Genomic DNA, 25,796 nt, shown 5'->3' with positions numbered 1-25,796 from the left:
GGGGAAAAAAAAAAACAAAGCTGGAGGCATAACCCTCCCAGACTTCAGATTATACTACAAAACTTCAGTAATCAAAACAATATGGTACTGGCACAAAACAGACACATAGATCAATGGAACAGAATAGACAGCCCAGAAATAAACCCATGCACCTACAGTCAATTCAACTATGACACACGAGGCAAAAATATACAATGGAGAAAAAACACTCTTTTAACAAGTGGTGCTGGGAAAACTGGACAGCCACATGTAGAACAATGAGATTAGAACAATCCTTAACACCATATAGAAAAATAAAGTCAAAATAGTTTAAAGTCCTAAATGTAAGACCTGAAACCATAAAACTCCTAGAAGAGAACATAGGCAGAACACTCTTTGACATAAATTGCACCAATATTTTCTTGGATCACCAAGGCAAAAGAACCAAAAGCAAAAATAAACACAAGGGACCTAATTAAACTTAAGAGCTTTTGCACAGCAAAGGAAACCATCAACAAAACAAAAAGACAACCTAGAGAATGGGAGAAAATATTTGCAAATGATACAACTGACGAGGGGTTAATATCCAAAATATAAATAGCTCGTGCAACTCAATATCAAAAAGAAAAAAAAGTCCACTTAAAAAGTGGGCAGAAGATATGAGTAGACACTTTTACAAAGAAGACATACAGATGGCTAACAGGCACATGAAAAGATGCTCAGCATCACTAAAGCTGGAGAAATGCAAATCAAAACCACAATGAGGTATCACCTCACCCTTGCCAGAATGGCTATCATCAAAGAGTCTACAAATAACAAATGTTGTAGAGGATGTGGAGAAATGGGAACCCTCATACACTGTTGATGGGAATGTAAATTGGTGTAGCCATTATAGTAAACAGTATGGAGATTCCTTAAAAACTAAAAATAGAACTACCATATAAACCAGCAATTCCACTGCTAGGTATATATTTGGAAAAAATGAAAACACTAATTTTAAAAGATACCTGCACCCCAGTGTTCATAGCAGCACTGTTTACAGTGGCCAAGACATGGAAGCAAGCCAGTGCCCATCAATAGATGATTGAATTAGTATGATGTGGTATATGTGTGTATACATGCATACACGCCCACACACACACAATGGAATATTATTCAGCCATAAAACAGAATAAAATACTGCCATTTGCAGCAATGTTGATGGAACTAGAGAATATTATGCTTAGTCAACTAAGTCAGAGAAAGGCAAATACTATGTAACTTACATGTGGAAACTTAAAAATAATACAAATGAATTATCTGCAAAACAGAAACAGACTCACAGATACAAAAAACAAACTTGTGGTTACCAAAGGTGAGAGGAAATGTGGGAGGGACAAATTAAGGGTATGGGATTAACAGATACAAATTACTATATATAAAATAAGTAGGCAGTGGAGCTTCAAGGTGGTGGAAGAGTAAGATGCGGAGATCACCTTCCTCCCCACAAATACATCAGAAATACAACTACACGTAGAACTGCTCCTATAGAACACCTACTGAACGCTGGCAGAAGACTTCAGACCTCCCAAAAGGCAAGAAACTCCCACGTACCTGGGTAGGGCAAAAGAAAAAACAGAGACAAAGAATAGGGACAGGACCTGCACCAGTGGGAGGGAGCTGTGAAGGAGGAAATGTTTCCACACACTTGGAAGCCCCCTCGAGGGCGGAGACTGCGGGTGGCGACTGCGGGTGGCAGAGGGGGTAAGCTTCGGAGCCACGAAGGAGAGCGCAGCAACAGGGGTGCGGAGGGCAAAGCGGAGAGATTCCCGCACAGAAGATAAGTGCCGACCAGCACTCACCAGCCTGAGAGGCTTGTCTGCTCACCCGGAAGGACGGCGGGGGCTGGGAGCTGAGTCTCGGGCTTCGGAATTCGGATCCCAGGGAGAGGACTGGGGTTGGTTGCGTGAACACAGCCTGAAGGGGGCTAGTGCGCCACAGCTAGCCGGGAAGGAGTCCGGGAAAGAGTCCGGGAAAAAGTCCGGAGCTGCCGAAGAGGCAACAGACTTTTTCTTGCCTCTTTGTTTCCTGGTGCGGGTGGAGAGGGGAATAAGAGCGCTGCTTAAAAGAGCTCCAGAGACGGGCACGAGCTACAGCTATGAGCGCAGACACCAGAGATGGGCATGAGATGCTAAGGCTGCTGCAGCCGCCACCAAGAAGCCTGTGTGCAAGCACAGGTCATTATCCACACCGCCCCTCCCGGGAGCCTGTGCAGCCTGCCACTGTCACGGTCCCACGATCCAGGGACAACTTCCCCCGGAGAACGCATGGCGTGCCTCAGGCTGGTGAGTGCTGGTCATCATGCCGGCCTCTGCCGCCGCAGGCTCGCCCTGCACTCCGTACCCCTCCCGCCCTGTGGCCTGAGTGAGCGAGAGCCGCCGAAGCAGCTGCCCCTTTAACCCCGTCCTATCTGAGTGAAGAACAGATGCCGTCAGGCAACCTACACGCAGAGGCAGGGCCAAATACAAAGCTGAACCCCGGGAGCTGTGCGAACAAAGAAGAGAAAAGGAAATTTCTCCCAGCAGCCTCAGGAGCAGCGGATTAAAGCTCCACAATCAACTTGATATACCCTGCATCTGTGGAATACCTGAATAGACAACAAATCATCCCAAATTGAGGAGGTGGACTTTGGGAGCAAAGATATTTTATTATTTCCCATTTTCGTCTTTTTGTGAGTGTGTATGTGTATGCTTCTGTGTGAGATTTTGTCTGTATAGCTTTGCTTTCACCATTTCTGCTTGGGTTCTGTGAGTCGATTTTCTTTTTCTTTTTTTTTTTTACTTTAAAAATTTTTTTCTTAATTATTTTTTATTTTAATAAATTTTACTTTTTTCTTTCTTACTTCCTTCCTTCCTTCCTTCCTTCCTCCCTCCCTCTCTCTCTCTCTCTCTCTCTCTCTCTCTCTCTCTCTCTCCCTCTCTCTCCCTCCCTCACTCCCTCCCTTCCTCTCTCTCTCTCTCTCTCTCTCTCTCTCTCTCTCTCTCTCTCTCTCTCTTTCTTGTCTTTTCTCCCTTTTATTCTGAGCCGTGTGGATGACAGGCTCTTGGTGCTCGGGCCAGGAGTCAGAGCTGTGCCTCTGAGGTGGGAGAGTCAATGTAAGGACACTTGTCCACAAGAGACCTCCCAGCTCAACATAATATCAAACGGCGAAAATCTTTCAGAGATGTCCATCTCAATGCCAAGACCCAGATTCACTCAAAGACCAGCAAGCTACAGTGCTGGACACCCTATGCCAAACAACTAGCAAGACAGGAACACAGCCCCATCCATTAGCAGAGAAGCTGTTTAAAATCATAAGTCCACAGACACCCCAAAACACACCACCAGACGTGGACCTGCCCACCAGAAAGACAAGATCCAGCCTTATCCACCAGAACACAGGCACTAGTCCCCTCCACCAAGAAGCCTACACAACCCACTGAACCAACCTTAGCCACTGGGGACAGACACCAAAAACAATGGGAACTACGAACCTGCAGCCTGCGAAAAGGAGACCCCAAACACAGTAAGTTAAGCAAAATGAGAAGACAGAAAAACACACAGCAGATGAAGGAGCAAGATAAAAACCCACCAGACCTAATAAATGAAGAGGAAATAGACAGTCTACCTGAAAATAATGATAGTAAAGATGATCCAAAATCTTGGAAATAGAGAAAATACAAGAAATGTTTAACAAGGACCTAGAAGAACTAAAGAGCAAATAAACAATGATGAACAACACAACAAATGAAATTTAAAATTCTCTAGAAGGGATCAATAGCAGAATAACTGAGGCAGAAGAACGGATAAGTGACCAGGAAGATAAAATAGTGGAAATAACTACTGCAGAGCAGAATAAAGAAAAAAGAATGAAAAGGACTGAGGACAGTCTAAGAGACCTCTGGGACAACATTAAATGCACCAACATTCGAATTATAGGGGTCCCAGAAGAAGAAGAGAAAAAAAAAGGGACTGAGAAAATATTTGAAGAGATTATAGTTGAAAACTTCCCTAATATGGGAAAGGAAATAGTTAATTAAGTCCAGGAAGCACAGAGAGTCCCATACAGGGTAAATCCAAGGAGAAACACGCCAAGACACATATTAATCAAACTATCAAAAATTAAATACAAAGAAAACATATTAAGAGCAGCAAGGTAAAAACAACAAATAACACACAAGGAAATCCCCATAAGGTTAATAGCTGATCTTTCAGCAGAAAATCTGCAAGCCAGAAGGGAGTGGCAGAACATATTTAAAGTGATGAAGAAGAAAAAACTACAACCAAGATTACTCTACCCAGCAAGGATCTCATTCAGATTTGACGGAGAAATTAAAAACTTTACAGACAAGCAAAAGTTAAGAGAATTAAAAAAAAAAAAAGTTAAGAGAATTCAGCACCACCAAACCAGCTTTACAACAAATGCTAAAGGAACTTCTCTAGGCAGGAAACACAAGAGAAGGAAAAGACCTACAAAAACAAACCCAAAACAATTATGAAAATGGTAATAGGCACATACATATCGATAATTACCTTAAATGTAAATGGATTAAATGCTCCAACCAAAAGACATAGACTGGCTGAATGGATACAAAAACAAGACCTGTATATAGGCGGTCTACAAGAGACCCACTTCAGACCTAGGGACACAAACAGACTGAAAATGAGGGGATGGAAAAAGATATTCCATGCAAATGGAAACCAAATGAAAGCTGGAGTAGCAATTCTCATATCAGACAAAATAGACTTTAAAATAAAGACTATTACAAGAGACAAAGAAGGACACAACATCATGATCAAGGGATCGATCCAAGAAGAAGATATAACAGTTGTAAATATTTATGCACCCAACATAGGAGCACCTCAATATATAAGGCAAATACTAACAACCATAAAAGGGAACTCAACAGTAACACGATCATAGTAGGGGACTTTAACACTCCACTTTCACCAAAGGACAGATAATCCAAAATGAAAATAAATAAGGAAACACAAGCTTTAAATGATACATTAAACAAGATAGACTTAACTGATATTCATAGGACATTCCATCCAAAAACAACAGAATACACATTATTCTCAAGTGCTTATGGAACATTCTCCAGGACAGATCATATCTTGGGTCACAAATCAAGCCTTGGTAAATTTAAGAAAATTGAAATCGTATAAAGTATCTTTTCTGACCACAACTCTATGAGACTAGATATCAATTACAGGAAAAGATCTGTAAAAAATACAAACACATGGAGGCTAAACAATACACTACTTAATCACCAGGTGATCACTGAAGAAATCAAAGAGGAAATAAAAAAATACCTAGAAACAAATGACAGTAGGGACACAACTACCCTAAACCTATGGGATGCAGCAAAAGCAGTTCTAAGAGGGAAGTTTATAGCTATACAAGCCTACCTTAAGAAACAGGAAACATCTCAAATAAACAACCTAGCCTTGCACCTAAAGCAATTAGAGGAAGAACAAAAACACCCCAAAGTTAGCAGAAGGAAAGAAATAATAAAGATCAGATCAGAAATAAATGCAAAAGAAATGAAGGAAATGATAGCAAAGATCAATAAAACTAAAAGCTGTTTCTTTGAAAGATAAACAAAATTGATAAACCATTAGCCAGACTCATCAACAAAAAAGGGAGAAGGCTCAAATCAATAGAATTAGAAATGAAAAAGGAGAAGTACCAACTGACCCTGCAGAAATACAAAGGATCATGACAAATTACTAGAAGCAACTCTATGCCAATAAAATGGACAACCTGGAAGAAATGGACAAATTCTTAGAAATGCACAACCTGCCGAGACTGAATCAGGAAGAAATAGAAAATATGAACAGACCAATCAAAAGCATTGAAATTGAAACTGTGATTAAATATCTTCCAACAAACAAAGGCTCACAACCAGATGGCTTCACAGGCGAATTCTATCAAACATTTAGAGAAGAGCTAACACTTATCCTTCTCAAACTCTTCCAAAATATAGCAGAGGGAGGAATACTCCCAAACTCATTCTACAAGGCCAACATCACCCTGATACCAAAACCAGACAAAGATGTCACAAAGAAAGAAAACTACAGGCCAATATCACTGATGAATATAGATGCAAAAATCCTCAACAAAATACGAGCAAAAAGAATCCAACAGCACATGAAAAGGATCATACACCATGATCAAGTGGGGCTTATTACAGGAATGCAAGGATTCTTCAATATATGCAAATCAATCAATGTGATACAGCATATTATCAAATTGAAGAAGAAAAACCATATGATCATCTTAATAGATGCAGAGAAAGCTTTCAACAAAATTCAACACCCATTTATGATAAGAACACTGCAGAAAGTAGGCAAAGAGGGGACTTTCGTCAACATAATAAAGGCCATATATGACAAACCCACAGCCAACATCATCCTCAATGGTGAAAAACTGAAACCATTTCCACTAAAATCAGGAATAAGACAAGGTTACCCACTCTCAACACTATTATTCAACATAGTTTTGGAAGTTTTAGCCACAGCAATCAGAGAAGAAAAAGAAATAAAAGGAATCCAAATTGGAAAAGAAGAAGTAAAGCTGTCACTGTTTGCAGACGAAATAATACTATACATAGAGAATCCTAAAGATGCTACCAGAAAACTACTAGAGCTAATCAATGAATCCGGTAAAGTAGTAGGATACAAAATTAATGCACAGAAATCTGTCATTCCTATACACTGATGATGAAAAATCTGAAAGTGAAATTAAGAAAACACTCCCATTTCCACTGCAACAAAAAGAATAAAATATCTAGGAATAAACCTACCTAAGGAGACAAAAGATCTGTATGCAGAAAATTATAAGACAGTGATGAAAGTAATTAAAGTTGATACAAATAGGTGGAGAGATATACCATGTTCTTTGGTGGGAAGAATCAACATTGTGAAAATGACTCTACTACCCAAAGCAATCTACAGATTCAATGCAATCCCTGTCAAACTACCACTGGTATTTTTCACAGAACTAGAACAAAAAACTTCACAATTTGTATGGAAACACAAAAGACCCCAAAAGCCAAAGCAATCTTGAGAACGAAAAATGGAGGGGGAGGAATCAGGCTTCCTGACTGTAGACTATACTACAAAGCTACAGTAATCAAGGCAGTATGGTACTGGCACAAAAACAGAAATAGAGATCAATGGAACAGGATAGAAAGCCCAGAGATAAACCCACGCACATATGGACACCTTATCTTTGATAAAGGAGGCAAGACTATACAGTGGAGAAAAGACAGCCTCTTCAATAAGTGGTGCTGGGAAAACTGGACAGGTACATGTAAAAGTATGAAACTAGAACACTCCCTAACACCATACACAAAAATAAGCTCAAAATGGATTAAAGGGGCTTCCCTGATGGCGCAGTGGTGGAGAGTCTACCTGCCGATGCAGGGGACACGGTTTCATGCCCCGGTCCGGGAGGATCACACATGCCACGGAGCGGCTGGGCCCGTGAGCCATGTCTGCTGTGGCTGTGCATCCGGAGCCTGTGCTCCACAATAGGAGAGGCCACAACAGTGAGAGGCCCACGTACGGCAAAAAAAAAAAAAAAAGGATTAAAGACATAAGTGTAAGACCAGATACTATCAAACTCTTAGAGGAAAACATAGGCAGAACACTCTATGATATAAATCACAGCAAGATCCTTTCTGATCCACCTCCTAGAGTAATGGAAATAAAAACAAAAATAAACAAATGGGACCTAATGAAACTTCAAAGCTTTTGCACAGCAAAGGAAACCATAAACAAGACCAAAAGACAACCCTCAGAATGGGAGAAAATATTTGCAAATGAAGCAACTGACAAAGAATTAATCTCCAAAATTTACAAGCAGCTCATGCAGCTCAATAACAAAAAAACAAACAACCCAATCCAAAAATGGGCAGAAGACCTAAATAGACATTTCTCCAAAGAAGATATACAGAATGCCAACAAACACATGAAAGACTGCTCAACATCATTAATCATTAGAGAAATGCAAATCAAAACTACAATGAGATATCATCTCACACCAGTCAGAATGGCCATCATCAAAAATCTACAAACAATAAATGCTGGAGAGGGTGTGGAGAAAAGGGGACACTCTTGCACTGCTGGTGGGAATGTGAATTGGTTCAGCGACTATGGAGAACAGTATGGAGGTTCCTTAAAAAACTACAAATAGAATTACCATATGACCCAGCAATCCCACTACTGGGCATATACCCTGAGAAAACCAAAATTCAAAAAGGGTCATGTACCAAAATGTTCATTGCAGCTCTATTTACAATAGCCCGGAGATGGAAACAACCTAAGTGCCCATCATCGGATGAATGGATAAAGAAGATGTGGCACATATACACAATGGAATATTACTCAGCCTTAAAAAGAAATGAAATTGAGCTATTTGTAATGAGATGGATAGACCTAGAATCTGTCATACAGAGTGAAGTAAGTGAGAAAGAAAAAGACAAATACCGTATGCTAACGCATATATATGGAATTTAAGGGAAAAAAATGTCATGAAGAACCTAGGGGTAAGATAGGAATAAAGACGCAGACCTACTGGAGAACGGACTTAAGGATATGGGGAGGGGGAAGGGTGAGTTTTGACAGGGCGAGAGAGAGTCATGGACATATACACACTAACAAACGTAGTAAGGTAGATAGCTGGGGGGAAGCAGCCGCAAGGCACAGGGATATTAGCTCGGTGCTTTGTGACAGCCTGGAAGGGTGGGATGGGGAGAGTGGGAGGGAGGGAGACGCAAGAGGGAAGACATATGGGAACATATGTATATGTATAGCTGATTCACTTTGTTGTAAAGCAGAAACTAACACACCATTGTAAAGCAATTATACCCCAATAAAGATGTTTAAAAAAAAAAAAAAGAAATGTAAAACAGTATAAAAAAAAAAAAAAAAAGAAACGAAATTGAGCTATTTGTAATGAGATGGATAGACCTAGAGTCTGTCATACAGAGTGAAGTCAGAAAGAAAAAGACAAATACCGTATGCTAACACATATATATGGAATTTAAGAAAAAAAAATGTCATGAAGAACCTAGGGGTAAGACAGGAATAAAGATGCAGACCTACTGGAGAACGGACTTGAGGATATGGGGAGGGGGAAGGGTGAGCTTTGACAGGGCAAGAGAGAGTCATGGACATATATACACTAACAAACGTAGTAAGGTAGATAGCTAGTGGGAAGCAGCCGCATGGCACAGGGATATTAGCTCGGTGCTTTGTGACAGCCTGGAGGGGTGGGATAGGGAGAGTGGGAGGGAGGGAGACGCAAGAGGGAAGACATATGGGAACATATGTATGTGTGTAGCTGATTCACTTTGTTGTAGAGCAGAGGCTAGCACACCATTGTAAAGCAATTATACCCCAATAAAGATGTTAAAAATAAAATAAAATAAAAAATTTTTTAAAATGGGCAAAAAAATAGATACACACACACTTCAAATGAATACACAAAAAGATGCTTAATATCATTTGTCATTAGGAAAATGCAAATTAAAACCACAATGACATGCCACTATACATTTATGAGAATATCTAAAATTAAACAGATTGAATATACCAAGTGTTGGTAAGTATGTGGAACATATGGAATTCTCATGTGATGCTTTCAGGAATATAAAATGTCACTTTGGAAAACAGTTTGAAATTTTCATACAGAGTTTAACAAACACCTCTACATGACCCAGACATTTCACTCCTAGGTATTTATCCAAGAGAACTGAAAGCATATGTCCATACAAAGTCTTGTACATTAATGTTCACAGAAGCTCTATTTGTGAATAGAGCTTAAACTGAAAATAACCCAAACGCCCCTCTGAGCTAGTTTTACTCACAACACTTCTGACACCAAATGTGTGGGGGTTTTCCACACCAACAATCAGTGTTCCAGTGCTCTGGACACCAACTGGGTGTCCTACCAATTCAGTTTGGTTCTGACACTAACTACGTAGAGTCAGCACAGACCTCACAGATTAAGGGCTCAGACCCACAAGACTGTACCAACTTCAGATGCCAATCACAAGTCCCTGGACTCCCATATTTCTGACTGACTGGCTGTAAATTGGGGGTTTCCATGACCCCTTCCTGACGGTCAATAATTTGCTAGAATGGCTCACAGGACTCTGGAAAGCTCTTTCCTTACAATTATTATCTGTTTATAATAAGAAATACAACTCAGGAACAGCTAGATGGAAGAGATGAATACCACAAGGTATGGGGGAGGAGCATGGAGTTTCTATGCCCCTCTCTAGGTGTGGCACCCTCCTAGCACCTTGGTGTGTTCACTAACTGGGCAGCTCTAGGAACCTGTCACTTAAGGGGTTTAATGTAGATGTAATTGACTAAATCACTGGTTATTGGTGAGTACTTCAATCTCCAGTCCCTCTCCCATCCCTGAAGGAATGGGGTTGGGACACTGAAAGTTCCCACATGTCTCAGTCTTTCTGGTGACCAGCCCCCATCCTAAAGCTATCAAGGGACCCCTCGGCCAAGAGTCATCTCATTAGCATGCTGAGCAACTTATCACTCAGACAATTCCAAGGGTTTTAGAAGCTCTGCGTCAGGACCTAGAGACAAAGACCAAATATATATTTCTTATATCACAACCCCTTACCACCTAAATGGATAAACAATAAAAAGAACAAATCTTTGATGCATACAGCAATTTGGATAATCTCAAAATAATTCTGCTTATTGAAAGAAGCCAGACAAAAATGTAATATATATATGATTCCATTTGTGTAAAATTCTAGAAAGATTGGGATTGACATATATACACTAATATGTATAAAATGGATAACTAATAAGAACTTGCTGTATAAAAAAATAAATAAAATAAAATTAAAAAAAAAAAGAAAATGAAAACATCTATTTATTTTTGGCCTCGTTAGGCGGTATGTGGGATATTAGTTCCCCAACCAGGGATCGAACCCGTGCTCCCTGCAATGGAAGCATGGGGTCTTAACCACTGGACCGCCAGGGAATTCCCCATAAAACTTATATATATTGACAGAGAGCATATCGTTAGCTACCTGGGAGCATGGAGGAACAGGAAGGAGGTATTACAAAGAAGCACAAAGAAACATTTAGGGGACGGCAGATATGATCATTATTGTGGTGACAGTTTCATGGGTGCATGTATATACCAATACTTATCAAACTGTATGCTTTAAATATTTGCAGTTTATTGTATGTCAATTATATCTCAATTAAGCTTTTTTTTTTTTAAGTGAGTACTGAATTTCACATAGTAGTATGGTCATTACTTCCTGAGGAGGTTGCCTTAGTCAACTGGAGAAAAGACAATAAGACAGTCTCAATCCAGACCACCCAGCTGGGCAGATCTGAGCTCCTCTAGTTTTCTATTGATTTTATCCCCAGGAAGCTTCAAGTTTGGATCTTTCCTCACATTCCATTCTGATGACCCTGGAATTGGCAATCACCCTATTTCTACCTATCAATCCTGAAAATGCTCCCACTTAAAAAATCTAATCTACTCTGGGAGGCACAGCAGGAGAGGCGCAATGGTACCTGGGATGGGGAAGGTAATAAAACAGAACATGAGCTTCAGAGTGCAATGAACACTGTTCTCTAACTACATAACCTTGGGCAAATCACTTTACCTCTCTGAACCGCAATTTTCTCATTTCAGAAATATTTAACAATTCCTACCTGACAGGGTTGTCTTGAAGTCATATATGAAAGGATGAAACGATTCCTGGCCAAAGGAGGAGTGCATAAGGAATACCTCTCCTTTCTGCTGTTGTTTGAAACCCCCTCCTAAGCCGGTGATTCTGCGCATTCCTGTTATCACATGCTTTCGTGACTCCAGCTGAAGTCTCACGTGTAAACTGTAAATGAGATTCTACGCTAGTGAGTCTCAAGTGTGCTACATATTAGAATCTCCTGGGGAGGTTAAAAAAAAAAAAAAAAACAACAGCAAAATAAATGATGCCTCGGTTCTACCTAGGGGTTCTGATTTGAGCCTGTCATGCAGCTGGGCATTGGGATATTTAAAAGCTTCCCAAGCAATGTTAATATGGGGCTGTGTTTGTGAAACACTGTTCTAATGCTACTCAAATTCTAATGTCCGCTGAATCGCTGGAGATCTTGTTAAAATTCAGATTCTTACGCTGTAGGTTTGAGATTCTGCGTTTCTAATAAGCTCCCAGCAGATGTTGATGCTGTTATTCCTCCAATGACACAGAAAAAAGGTTTAACTCCGGCTGAGCATCAGAATCACCTAGAGATCTTTTAAAGCTGTGCTTCTCTTACTGCAAACCATGGATCTAGTCAACCTCTTACACTTGAGGACACTGTATCCCCAAAAGGCAGTGTGACCTCTATCCTGATGTAAATTTCTGCCAGGAAAGTTCATTACTGAATGAAATGTATTTTCAATGGGAACTTTTTCTGGTGTGTAGGTTTCCAGTGCTGGTTGGGAACTGCAATCTGTAGCATGAGTCGAGTGTGACCATTTCATTAATACACAGCTCAGAACCTAGCCGAGGAGCAGCCTGTGTGATGAATGGGGTCCCGGGTTCTACCTGAAGCATTATCACATAATATATCAGCTTTATGTCAAATGAACTGATGGTTTTATGGCCTTTCCATTCAAGTTGATAGTAGGCTCCTTGTCATGGGCTCTTTTTATAGCTAGAGGGCATTTTTTGGCGGTGATAACATAGTGATTTATACAACAGACTTCATGTATCAGCCACACATATGTAAATCAGAAACATTTCTTTCTGGGAAAAATTGTCACTGCCATCATGTGATAAATAGGTGCATGTTCAATGAGCAGGCATTCATCAAGACACAGATTTGAATTCATTTTTCTACATACCATACGACAAAGCAATTAGCACCGTACTAGAAAATCGGCTTGTAATTCAGGGTCCTTCCTAGGAGGGGACACGCAGCAAACTGAGCTTGGTGCCAATTTGACCCTCACTGTGCTGCAGCAAGGTGGCCGGGGACTCAGCTGGAGACACCAGAGCATCAGCCAGAGGTGGAGGAGGAAGAAGAAAGGAAGCATTCTTTTATTTTTTTATCGCTAAGTTCCAGGATTCTTACAGAACTTAATATTCTTCACCTTATTTAGTCCTCAAACATGCTGCAAGGTAGGGATTATTATCTACATCTTAAAGATAAGGAAACTAAATTTGAAAGACTCATAGGAACCATAACTCTAACTCAAAAGCCCACATTCCTCCAGCTCCACTACAATGTTGTCACAAAGCAGGAGCAGCACCTGCAGGTCAGCGGAAGTGAATCGTCACCGTGATAACAGCTTTGCTTAGACCAGACTTCAGCTCTCTGCAGTTGCACCTGCCATGTGCTTCCTGTGCCCAGCCTTGAATCTGTAGGGAAATGACATCAGAAGTGCTAATGCTAAAATGTGAAAGGTCAAAAAAAAAACCCCACAAAAACTCTCTTTAACTGATGGGTGAAGTCAAATATCGGCAATATTCTTAGCTACTTGTGTGAAATAAACTTGTAGCTAAATAAACTTCCTAGAAATAATTGGCAACAGAAATACATGAAATGAATTTTAAAGGAATACATTTTCTTTCCTAAATATTTGTGAAATTTGTTGGAGGGAGGCTTACATAGGGGAGCAAAATTTGCCATCTCAAAATATGTCTCTTTGAAAAAAAAAATGTCTCTTTGGCATGAAGATTATTTTAGGCTGATTATTTTTTAAGAAACAGAACACTCGAGAACTTCTTTCTTTTACCCGCCCCCCACCTTAACTACCTAAAAGAATTTAGACAAAGAGCCTGGTCCAGGAGGAGCACGATCCCCAGAGATACCTACAAAGAATTCGGGCTACGTGTGGTATGGGGAGCTCAGCAGAGCCTGGAACCCAAAGTCCTCCCTGTGTCCCATTGTCTCTGCAGGGCCCAGCAAACACTTGTTACCAAACATTTGTTTTTCCATCCCCGTGTGATTTTCCTTCCTCGCCTTTGAAGCCCCAGTACCCTACTCCCTTCTTCTCTCAGATGGCATATTAAGCCTCAATTGCCTAATTTGTCCCAGGGTCTCATTTTTCTTATAAGGCCCCTGTACATACATAACTAAATTTGATATTTTCCTGTTAATCTGTCTCATGTCGATTTAATTCTTAGACCAGCCAGAAGAACCCAGAAAGGGTAGAGGAAAACGTTTTCCCTCCCCAACACTTATAACATCTCCTCCATGGACTTCTTAAGATGTTATACCTAAGAAAGAGGCAGCTCATTTAAAAAATAATAATTAACTTTTGCAAAACTTTCAACATTTGTAAGTGACTTTTACAAATATTATGTGAGCCTCACGATGTTTCTATGATATTGGCAGGTATTATTTGATGCATTTTGAGATCATTTTTGATGATCAAGTCTCCAAGACCCAGAAATCGGGATCCTAGCCTCAAAAATGGTCACACAACCAGTAATCAGGAGACCGTTCTCCACACTCTAAGTTCCATATGCTGTCCACTGCTCAAGAAAATACTTTCTTTAAAAACTACTCTTCTGCTTTCCCAAGTCTCCATATTGAAGCAGAAAAACATTTACTCCAATGATTACAGTTAGAAATATATTCTTTCCCTTTTAAAGAGGTAAGAGATTTGTCAACTCAAATATTTGATTGGGGACTTCCTATATAATTTCATATCCAGAATGTTATCCTGAATTGAATATTCCAAATCACTCTTTCCCTCATTCCATCCTTTCTCTAAATATGAAATCAAAGGTGGATATTTAGTAGACAGAAAAGAGCAGGGACATTAGACTTCTCAACTTTGTCAGAGAAAATATATGATGCAAACAGGATGCCCACCCCCCCTCCCCCAACACAGCAGAAATGGAAAAAAGAGATCGTGGGTCTGGATTCTTTTGGAAGAAGAGGGAGGGGACAAACAGGATATATAGTGAAAGAATTGGTTTGGTAAGGGATTCTGGGGCTTCCTTAATGTCAAGAATATTTGGTGCTTTTATCCTGAGTGTTCCTTGTCAGATGGAAAAACTTCAGGTAGTGAAATGGTCTGGATTCTGGCAGGAGAGTGGCCCCATGCCTGTCAGGTGGTGGTGTCGGTGGTACCATGATCTAGCAATACTAGGAGCAATCTGGAGTCACTTAGGAATTTGTAGAATTTATGAGTTACCAGGCTTCCATTCCTCTCTCTTCCTGCCATTTCAGCTAAATGAATGAATGAATAATAATAATAACAGTAATGCTAAATTTAAGCCAGACATCACATGAATTTTCTAACTTGATCCCCATGACATATTTATGAAGTGCAATAATTACCCCCATTTTACTGGTGAGGAAAGAAGCCTAGAGAGGAAAAGAAACTTTCCCCAGTGCCTCTTGTAGAGCTGGAGTTTGAACCTAGGCAGTGTGCCTGCAGTGCATTCAGCAGGCAGTTCTGAAGTTAAGGCCGGACTGAAGAAATCCTCAGTTACTTTTTTTTCTGTTATTCCTTTTTAAATCATAGTCTGGTGGCCTAGAAGGCACCTGTTAGATAAGCATATACCCTCTTGATTGACAGAGGCAAAGAAGCAAGACTATCTACACACAGATGGCTAACAGGACTTATGAAGCATAATTTTAAGATAGATATGAATACCTGGTAGACCTAGCCAGGTGAAGAGGCCTCAAATATGAGCGGATAGTCTATAGGTCCATTTATACACTGGAACACCTGCATTCAGATTATGAGGTACAGGCACTTTTTCAGGAACCCTTCCCCAGCCTCTGGTCAAACTTTAATATCCTGGCATTTATTTCTATAACACCCTGTCCACCCCCTCCCTACACTCACCTGGTTTGTGCTTATTTTGTGTTTGCAAGCAAAGCTGTCTTTGTCTGATTTGCCTCTGGGCCCTATCAGGTAACACAGGGTTGTATATGGTTTTAAAGAAATGTTTGTTAAATTGAAATGGAAAAAGGTGTCCTAGAATTTTGGATGACATGGAGAGATTTGTATAATGATTAAGGGAAAAGGCAATCGGGTTAGAAAACTGTATAAGACTATGATCCAATTTTTGTAAAAAAATTCTTTTGGACGCATAGTGAAACACTGGAAAGATACGTTCTGAACTATAACAGTGGTTTTCCGGGTGAGTAGATTACAGATGCTTTTCATTTTCACTTTTTTTGCTTGACTGTAGTTCTTTTTTTTAATGATCAAAGTTTTACTTATGTAGAAAGAAAATATCAATAGTAGACTATTTTTAGACTCCAGAGAGAAGGCCTGAGACTGCTGCATGTAAGAACGACTGATGGTTAACTCCCACTGCAGTCCTTATGTGAAGCCTGTGCATGTGAATCGCAGAGAAAGAAGCAGGCTCAAGTGCAAGACAGGTTAGCAGGAGGCTAGAAGGAGCTGGGAGAAAGGAAGGGAGGTAACAGAATCAAAGAAGGAAAGAGTCAGCAACGTAGGGAGGAATCCAATTCTTTGAAACCTTAAGTAATCAAGAGACAGAGTCAACCCTTCGTAATGATTCCTAATGACTACCAAGATAATACTCCTGTTTAATTTGCCTTCACATTATTGAACAAGCTCAGCTCAGGAAATTGGTGTCCTGTGACCTATCGGCCTTGTTAAATATCACTAGAATCCATTTTTATCGAAAGATTATACGTTTCTAGAATGTGATTCACACATCACATAGAAACTTGTGGTTTCTTAACTTTCTTAATAAACATTCTAAGATGAAGGGAAATAAGTTTCAAATACCATACTTTTTCCTAACATTTAGATGTTTGCTTTGTAATCCTCACATTGGCTATAGAGGACTTTTTGATAGTGATTCTGAGTAGAGAAACATAAGAAAAAACACAAAGGAAAATGGTTAGCTCTAGGTCACTAAACTACCATTTGGTAGTTTCCTCTTATTTGCCTGTCTATAAGCCCATTGTAGAAAAAAAAAGTTCAAGAAAAGGCAGAAGCTCTCATTTCCTTTGAAACAAGAGTCACATTTAAGGCCATTTAAGTTTTCATCAATAGATGGAATATCTTCTACAAATATTTTGAAAACTGTTTTAAAAGAGAAATAGAGGCACTGAAAGTGGAAGCATAATTTCCATCTTCAGTCATATCTTGAGACCTGGGCCTGTGTGCCCACAAGTCCACCTAATTGATGAGAAGATAATAATAGCTCCTGTTAATTGACAGCCTATCATGAGGGAGGCTTTATACCAGTCACCTGACTTAAATTGTTTCTCCTCCTCACAACGATTCTTTCAGGGGTTAGATCAATGATTGATCACAGTTGATTGCTAGAAAATTTCAAAAATGGATAAAGAAAACGAATCTATAATCACCCCAAATTTCATCATCCAGAGACACCCAGGTTGGTTTTTAAACAATTTAATGTTGTGGTATTCCATTTTTGTATGGTTTTAATTCATTTAACTAATCTATTAATGGCTATTTAGGTTTAACTTTTCCACTATTTTAGATAGTGTTACAGAACGATGTCATATTTTGGGGGGCTCTTGTCCAATTGTTTCCTCAGGAGAAATTTCTAGAAATGAGACTGTTGGTTTAAAGAATATTTCCCTTTTAAAGAACTTTTTAAAATTGCCATATTGTTATTCTGGAAACAGCAAAATCAGTTCTACTCCTAATAGCAGTATGTGAGAGTTCCTATTTCCTTACACATCCACATTAACACCAGATAATCTTATTCTTTTCATCTTGGTCAATCTGATAAATGAAAATGTTATTTTTAATTTGCTTTTAATTACTAGAGGCCAGAAGCCTATCGTCAAGGCATGTATTTTTCCATTCTGTAGTCACTCCTGCTAATCACAATTGCTTTTCCTGAGGGGAGAAAAAGAAATACTGCCCCCCAACCCCTTAAAAACACCCAAAGCCAGCAAAACAAATTATGATCAGAGAATTACCCATCGATGGCACTCTCATTGCCTGTTTGAATTATAAGACAGAGATTATCACCAGATAAAACACCTGGAATTGATTTAGAGTGGTCAGTGCTTCTTCAGCAGTCTTGATTACCAATGTTAATTCTGGGATCTCTGCCATCCACAGAGCCCTAGCAGATAAACACAATTATTCTTCAGCTCTCAAACTCAGGTATAAGTATCACTTAAGAGGAGCTTAGATTTATAGATGATGTAATTTAGAATTCTAGGCTCATAAGTTAATGCTTCAGAAATGTCTTCTTTATCTTTTCCAGAATGATAAATGGGCAGATCCCTGGTATAGTTCCTCATCTCCTTGTTTGGTCTCCTTGCTCTTGATGAAGGCCTTATTCTGCCAGATTCACTACTGTTTGTAGTAGAAAAAGTGATGATTTGGTGCAGATAAGAAAGAAAAGATTAATGTCAATAGCAGAGAAGAAATGATACCTTTGGCAAGATAACTAATACTCTAGAGCATTTAATATATACGAGGTCCTAAATTAGTACTTTGGAAAATTACATTTTAAATGTATTTGATTACATAGACAATGAAAGCTAATATTTATGTAATGTTTTATATATAGTATCTATTTAACTTTCAATATCCTTATGAGGTGTGTATTATTATTATGCCTATTTTACAGATGAGGAGACAGGCATAGATTATGCAACTCTCTCATGTTCATGCTTTTTCTTACCATTTAGGTGTTCACTTTTTAATCCTCACATTGGCTATAGAGCAGTTTTGGGTAGTGATTCTGAGCAGAGAAACATAAGAAAAAACACAAAGGAAAATGGTTAGTTCTAGGTCACTAAGGCAAATGGTGGTTTCTCCTTATTTGCCTGTCTATAATCTCATGGCAAGAAAAAAAAAAAAAACCAAAATGTCCAAGAAGAGGCAAAGGCTCTCATTTTTTTGAAACAAGAGGCACAGTCTAAGTTTTCATCAATAAATGGAAAATCTTTTACAAATATTTTGAAAAACATTTTAAAAGAGTAATAGAGGCACTGAAAGTGGAAGCATAAGTTCCATCTTCAATCATCATCTGACACCTGGGCCCATTTCCCCCCAGGTCCACACAATTGATGAGAATATAGTGTTCCTGCTAATTGAGAGCCTACCTACTATGTGAGAGGCTTTATACCAGTCACTACTTAAATTGTTTCTCATCTTCACAAAATCTTTCAGGTGGTTAAATCAAGCTGAGTTAGATGTTGCTAATGGGGCCGCCATTGTACCTGGGGCACCCCTTCCACCCAGCATTTACTGCATTATTTTGAAATCATATTGATGTCTCCCTGACTTTTGTTTTTTGGTACGCGGGCCTCTCACTGCTGTGGCCTCTCCCGTTGCGGAGCACAGGCTCCGGACGCGCAGGCTCAGCGGTCATGGCTCACGGGCCCAGCCGCTCTGCGGCATGTGGGATCTTCCCGGACTGGTGCACGAACCCGTGTCTTCTGTATCAGCAGGCGGACTCTCAACCACTGCGCCACCAGGGAAGCCCGAAAACCCATATCTTAAACGTTATTTTCTCCCTAGGGATTCAAAGAAGTCAGCTTTCAGACTCAAATCTAAGAAATGACTCCATTAATTCAATGGCTGGGGAAACTATGGGAAAACTAAGAACTAGCTATTATTACTGAGAGCAAAAATGTATTGATTAAACAACTCAAAAAATGTTATATCAGTAAATCCTTTTAATGTCTTCATAAATTATATGTGTGTGTTTTATACAATTAAAATAGCTATTATTATGAATATTAGGACTTAAGGGCTCTAAAGGATAGTGATTCTATTTAGAGGAGGCCACACCCAATGTAGTTTACCAAGGTGTGTGAAATTTTACACAATCAATAACAATTAGCGGGTTACTCAGAACTAGATGCCGCGAGTGACCCACACAACCCATGCTTACCTTATTTACCATAAATCTCTTGTGTTAGGTGCTTATATAAGATAAGCATATAATTAAATGGTACACTGAGCCTCTCCCTTGTGAACCCTGTGGCTTGTCTGTCCTAATCCTGCCAACCATATGCCAGTGAGGGCTTCACAAATTTTTTCTCTCAGGGTTTTCCATAATTAATGAAACAGCCTCACTCTAATGGTTTTTCTTGCAAACCAACCCTCAGACTGTAGTGGGAGGAAACCTACCATTTTTCATCTAATCACATCCATCTCAGGCAGTCTTCAGCTTCTCATCCTTCCCTTCTCAGCCCTTCTCTCCTGACACCCCCACAAACACATCCTCACACCCTTACCATTTCTACCACTTACCCCTGAGCTCTGGTGTCCTTCCCCAGGTAGATCTGACTAGCAGAGGAAACTCTTTGTTTTCTCCCTTCTCCTTCCCCCTCCAAGGCTGAGCTCTAGGACTGACTCCAAAGTAAATGGTGTAAACTTTGCCTTGGTAATTTTCCTACCTTAGTTTCTACTGTCCCTCCCATTATACAAATGACACTGGTTGGTAAGGCTCAAAGTGGGACCAATGCTGTGGGTGTGTGTTTTTAACTAGAAAGCTCAAAGATTTCTCATCACCTTCACTCCTCAAATCAATCATGTGATAGTATTTGAAGCAGAAAGGACATTTGAAGAAAAGGAGCTTTCTTAGAATCTCTCAAATTACATCACAAACTATCCAAATAGTAATTATTGCTCGGACAAGTACTGTCACTGTGGAGTCAAAGAACTGTTTCCTTGTTGTCTTTTCAGTCTATTTAGGGCCTTAAAGGAGTTTCTATTCATAATCAGTGCTCTTCTCTTCTATCTTCACTCCATTCACTAAGGGCTTAGGTCCAAGTCTTAATACTAACATAATTTTTGCCTTATAGATCATGTGGTTTGACATTTCATCTATATGGGATTTGACAAAAAGAAAAATAATGATCCCTCTCACTTAAGAGAAAATTTATCTAACTAAAATAACACTGTATTTTAGTTAGATATGCTAACTAAGATAGTATTAGATAGTATGAGATGCTAAAGACAAGTGACTGATGATGGCTTACTAGATTACCAATGTCTTCCAAAATGGTCCACATTATGTTCCTACTGCACAAATGTGCAGAAGCTCTGGCTTTTGAAACTCAGAGAGCACACAAGTAAACGGAAACAGATGGCATGTGGATCTCAAACACATGATACACTGGTAGCTGAAATCTTTTTGTCTCTTAAGGTCATTTTTATGGTTTCTGTAGAACAGAAACCTGTCATTTAAAGTATCTTCCAGATACTTATCATTGGTCAGTTTGAGCCTGTGTGAGAAATGTGGTTTTAATTGCTAGTATGAGAGGAAGAAGTGTTAAGATCAGCTATTGAGAAAGCTGAGATCCTCCATTACTATTATGCATTGATCTAGGTTACAAGCAGCCCTCTTGAGAATTAGGGAGTGGACATACATATATTTTAGCTTAAAGTAGGGGTATCTAGAAGATTAGTATTTTTAACTTTTGCTAAGACCCATCTTCAGTGTTCCCTTTGAGTGAGAAATAGGTCCATGTACCTGATAATAGAAGCACACGTTCTAGCACAGGGTTTCTTATTCTTGGCACTGCTGACATTTTGTGTGGGATAATTGTTGTGGGGCCTCTCCTGTGCATTGCAGGGTGTTTCCCAGCATCTGTAGCCTACACTCACTAGATGCCAATATCATCCTTTCTCCACAAGTTGTGACAACCAAAAAGGTCTCCAGATATTTCCAAATTCCAAGTTGAGAACCACTGTTCTAGTGTAAAAAGAGGGTGGGGCAAAAATCCTCAACAAAATATTAGCAAATCAAATCTAACAATGTATAAAAACAATTACATACTACGACCAACTGGGATTTATTTCAGGTATGCAAAGTAGTTCAAGACTCAAAAATCAACTAAAATCAACAAGCTAAAGAAGAAAAATCACATGATCAGATCATTAGCTTCAGAAAAAATTATCTGACAAAATCTAACACCTTCTCATGACAAAAACTCTCAGCAAAACTAGGATATAGGGGAGCTTCCTCAACTTAATAAAGAACATCTACAAAAAATATCTACAGATAACATCATACTTAATGGTGAGAAATGCAAAACTTTCCTGCAAAAATCAGGAACAAGGTAAGGATGTCCTCTCTCATCACTGGTTTTTCAACATTGTGCTGAAAGTCCTAGCATATGAAATAAGACAAAAAGAGGGAATAAAATGTATACCTACTGGGAAAGAAGAAATAAAATTGTTTTTGTCTGTAGATGACATGATCATTTACATAGAATAGCTGAAAGAGCCCACAAAATATTTCTGGAACTTATAAATGATTACAGCAAGGTTGCAGGATACAAAATTAACATACAAAAGTCAGTCACTTTCCCATATACCAGCACTGAAATTAAAAACCCAATGCTATTTACATTAGCATACAAAATTTTTAAATTCTTAGGTATAAACAAAATATGCACAAGAATTGTCATAGTTTGTTTGGGCTGCTATAACAAACTACCATAGACTGGGCAGTTTCTAAATAACAGGTATTATGTACTTATAGTTTGGGAGGCTGGAAGTCTAACATCAGGGTGCCAGAATGGTTGGGTTCTGATGAAAGCCATCTTCTAGGTTATAGACTGCCAACTGCTCCTTGTATCCTCACATGGTGGAAAGCAGACATAGGAAGCAAGTTTTTCTTTTTATGACTCTTATAAGGGCCCTAATCCCATTCATGAGGGTTTCACCTTCATGACCTCATCTAATTACCTCATCAAAGCCCTACCTCCTAATACCATCATTTTGAGGGGTAGGGTTTCAACATATGAATTTGGGGGAACATAAAACGTTCAGTCCATAACAAAGATTTATATAAGGAAAACTGAAAAACTGATGAAAGATATTAAAGAAAAACTAACTAAATGGAGAGAGATTCCACGTTCATGAATAGGAAGACTCAATATTGTTGAGATGAGAGTTATCAACTTGATCTATAGATTTAACACAATCCCAATCAAAATATCAGCAAGTAGTTTTGTGGATATCAACAGACTGATTTTAAAGTTTATATGGAGATGCAAAAGGCCCAGAATAGCCAAATTAATATTGAAGGAGAACAAAGCCAGAGGACTGACACCACTCAGTTCAACACTTACCATAAAGCTATAGTAATCAAGACAGTGTGGTATTTGCAAAAGAATAGGAAAATAGATCAATAGAACAGAATAGAGACCCCCCAAATAGACCCACATAAATATAGTTAACTGATTTTTGACAAAGGAGTAAAGACAATACATTGGAGAAAAAATAGTATTTTCAACAAACTGTGGGATAACTGGACATCCACATGCAAAATAATGAATCTAGACACAGTCTTTACACTTTTCACAAAATTTAACTCAAAATGGATCACAGATCTAAATATAAGATGCAACCCTATAAAATTCCTAAAAGACAACATGGGAGAAAACCTGAATGACCTTGGGTACGGTGATGACTTTTTAGATACAACACCAAAGACCCAATCCATGAAATAAATAATTATTAAGCTGGATTTTATTAAAATTAAAAACTTCTGCTCTGCGAAAGATGATGTCAAGAGAATGAGAAGACAAACCGCAGGCTGGGAGAAAATATTTGCAAAATATATATTTGACAAAGGATTATTATCCAAATATACCAAAAAACCCTTAAAACTCAACAATAAGAAAGTGAACAATCCAATTAAAAAGGGAGCCAAAGGGCTTCCCTGGTGGCGCAGTTGTTGAGAGTCCACCTGCCGATGCAGGGGACACGGGTTTGTGCCCCGGTCTCGGAAGATCCCACATGCCGCGGAGCGGCTGGGCCCGTGAGCCATGGCCGCTGAGCCTGCGCGTCCGGAGCCTGTGCTCCGCAGCAGGAGAGGCCACAACAGTGAGAGGCCCATGTACAGCAAAAAAAAAAAAGAAAGGGAGCCAAAGCCACAAACAGACACCTCACCAAAGAAGATATACAGATGGCAAGGAAGCATATGAAAAGATGTTCCACATCACATGTCATTAAGGCATTGACAATTAAAACAACAATGAGATATCACTACACATCTATTAGAAAGGCCAAAATCCATAACACTGACAACACCAAATGCCGGTGAGGATGTGGAGCAACAGGAGCTCTCATTCGTTGCCGATGGGAATGCAAAGTAGTACAGCTACTTTGGAAGACAGTTTGGTGGTTTCTTACAAAATTAAATATACTTTACCTTACTACCCAGCAATTATGCTCCATGGTACTTATTCAGAGGAGCTGAAAGTATATGTACATTTAAAAACCTGCACATGGACGTTTATAGTAGTTTTATTTATAATTTCCAAAACTTGGAAGCAATCAAGATGTTCCAAGATGTTGGATAAACTGTGGTACATCCAGACAATGGAATATTAATTAGTGCTGAAAAGCAGCGAGCTATGAAGCCATGAAAAGACATGGAGAAACCTTAAGTGCTTATTACTAAGCAAAAGAAGCCAATATAGAAAGGCAACATACTGTATGATTCCAACTATATGACATTCTGTAAAAGGCAAAACTATAGAGACAGTAAAAAGATCAGTGGTTCCCAAGGGTTGGGGGAGGGAGGGATAAATAGGCAGAGCACAGGGGATTTTTAGAGCAGTGAAACTATTCTGTATACTACGATCCTGGATACATGTCATTTTACATTTTTCAAAACTCATCGACTACAACATCAATAATGTAGACTATGAACTTTGAGTGATAATACGTCAATGCGGGTTCATTGATTGTAACAAATGTACCAGTGTGGTGAAGGGATGTCAATAGAAGAGGATTTAATGTGTGTGAGGACAGGGGGTATATGGGAACTCTGTAATTTCTTCCTAATTTTGCTATGAACATAAAAGTGCTCTAAAAAGTAAAATTTATTGATTAAAAAAAAAGTGTGAATTATGTTATTCTAGGTATCCAAAGAGCAACATGTGAGGCTTATATGGGGTATATTCAGCATTTAAATAAAAATTATAGAGAACTAAATGTACACACACGTGCACACACATTTTGGACTTTAATTTTCTTTTTCTATAATTTTCTTTTTCTGTTTCCTGTCTTGAATGTTCTACCTCCCCAATCTCATCTCATGAATAATAAATTATCAAAGATCACTGAATAATGTATAGATTTCTGAAAATTTTCCTATTCTCTTTGTGATCATGATATTTTAAAAATTTGGGTAGTAAAATTAAAGCCGTTATCTTCCTTGTTTGCAGGGTTTTTTCCTTGTAGAATATTGCTACCATTTTTCTCTTCCAAAGGCAAAAGTTCAGGAAAAAATTAGTATGTTCTGGCTTACACAGTATCATGAATAAAGAGAATTTTGTGTTGGGCTACTTGATAAGGCCAGTAGTATAGCGTATTTAAGATATTTGTCTTAAATGCATATTTTTGAAAGACATCTTCAACATACGTAAGCCAATTCTTGTCTAAAAGAGTAACAAACTTCAAAGGAAAAAGGCGTGAGGATCAAGAGCTTTGCTGTAATGGTTATAGTGGGGCTACAGGTAATGAGGAGAGAAGGGAGCAGCACATAAAATCTGACTTTGATCCCACACCATGTCTGCTCCATTGGTGTTACCACCCTACCGTTAGAATGAATATCTGAACACCAATCATACTTCCTGGTTCTTCTGAGGAAGGGAAAGATGGTACCTAGTCAATGAACTATGATCTGAATCGTTACACATTAAATGGTGTTAAGCCATTCCCGATTGGAGAAAAAGCAAACCCAGAACTGTGAGAGTATTCCGTTCTGGACCCATGTGGAAGAGAACAGGAACACTGGATATTAGTCCCGATTTTATCTTTGTCTTTTTGCCCATACATCCAGTAACTA

Source organism: Phocoena phocoena, chromosome 4 (assembly GCF_963924675.1).
Source record: "Phocoena phocoena chromosome 4, mPhoPho1.1, whole genome shotgun sequence".
Lineage (NCBI taxonomy): Eukaryota > Metazoa > Chordata > Mammalia > Artiodactyla > Phocoenidae > Phocoena > Phocoena phocoena.
Note: the sequence above shows the minus strand (reverse complement) of the source record.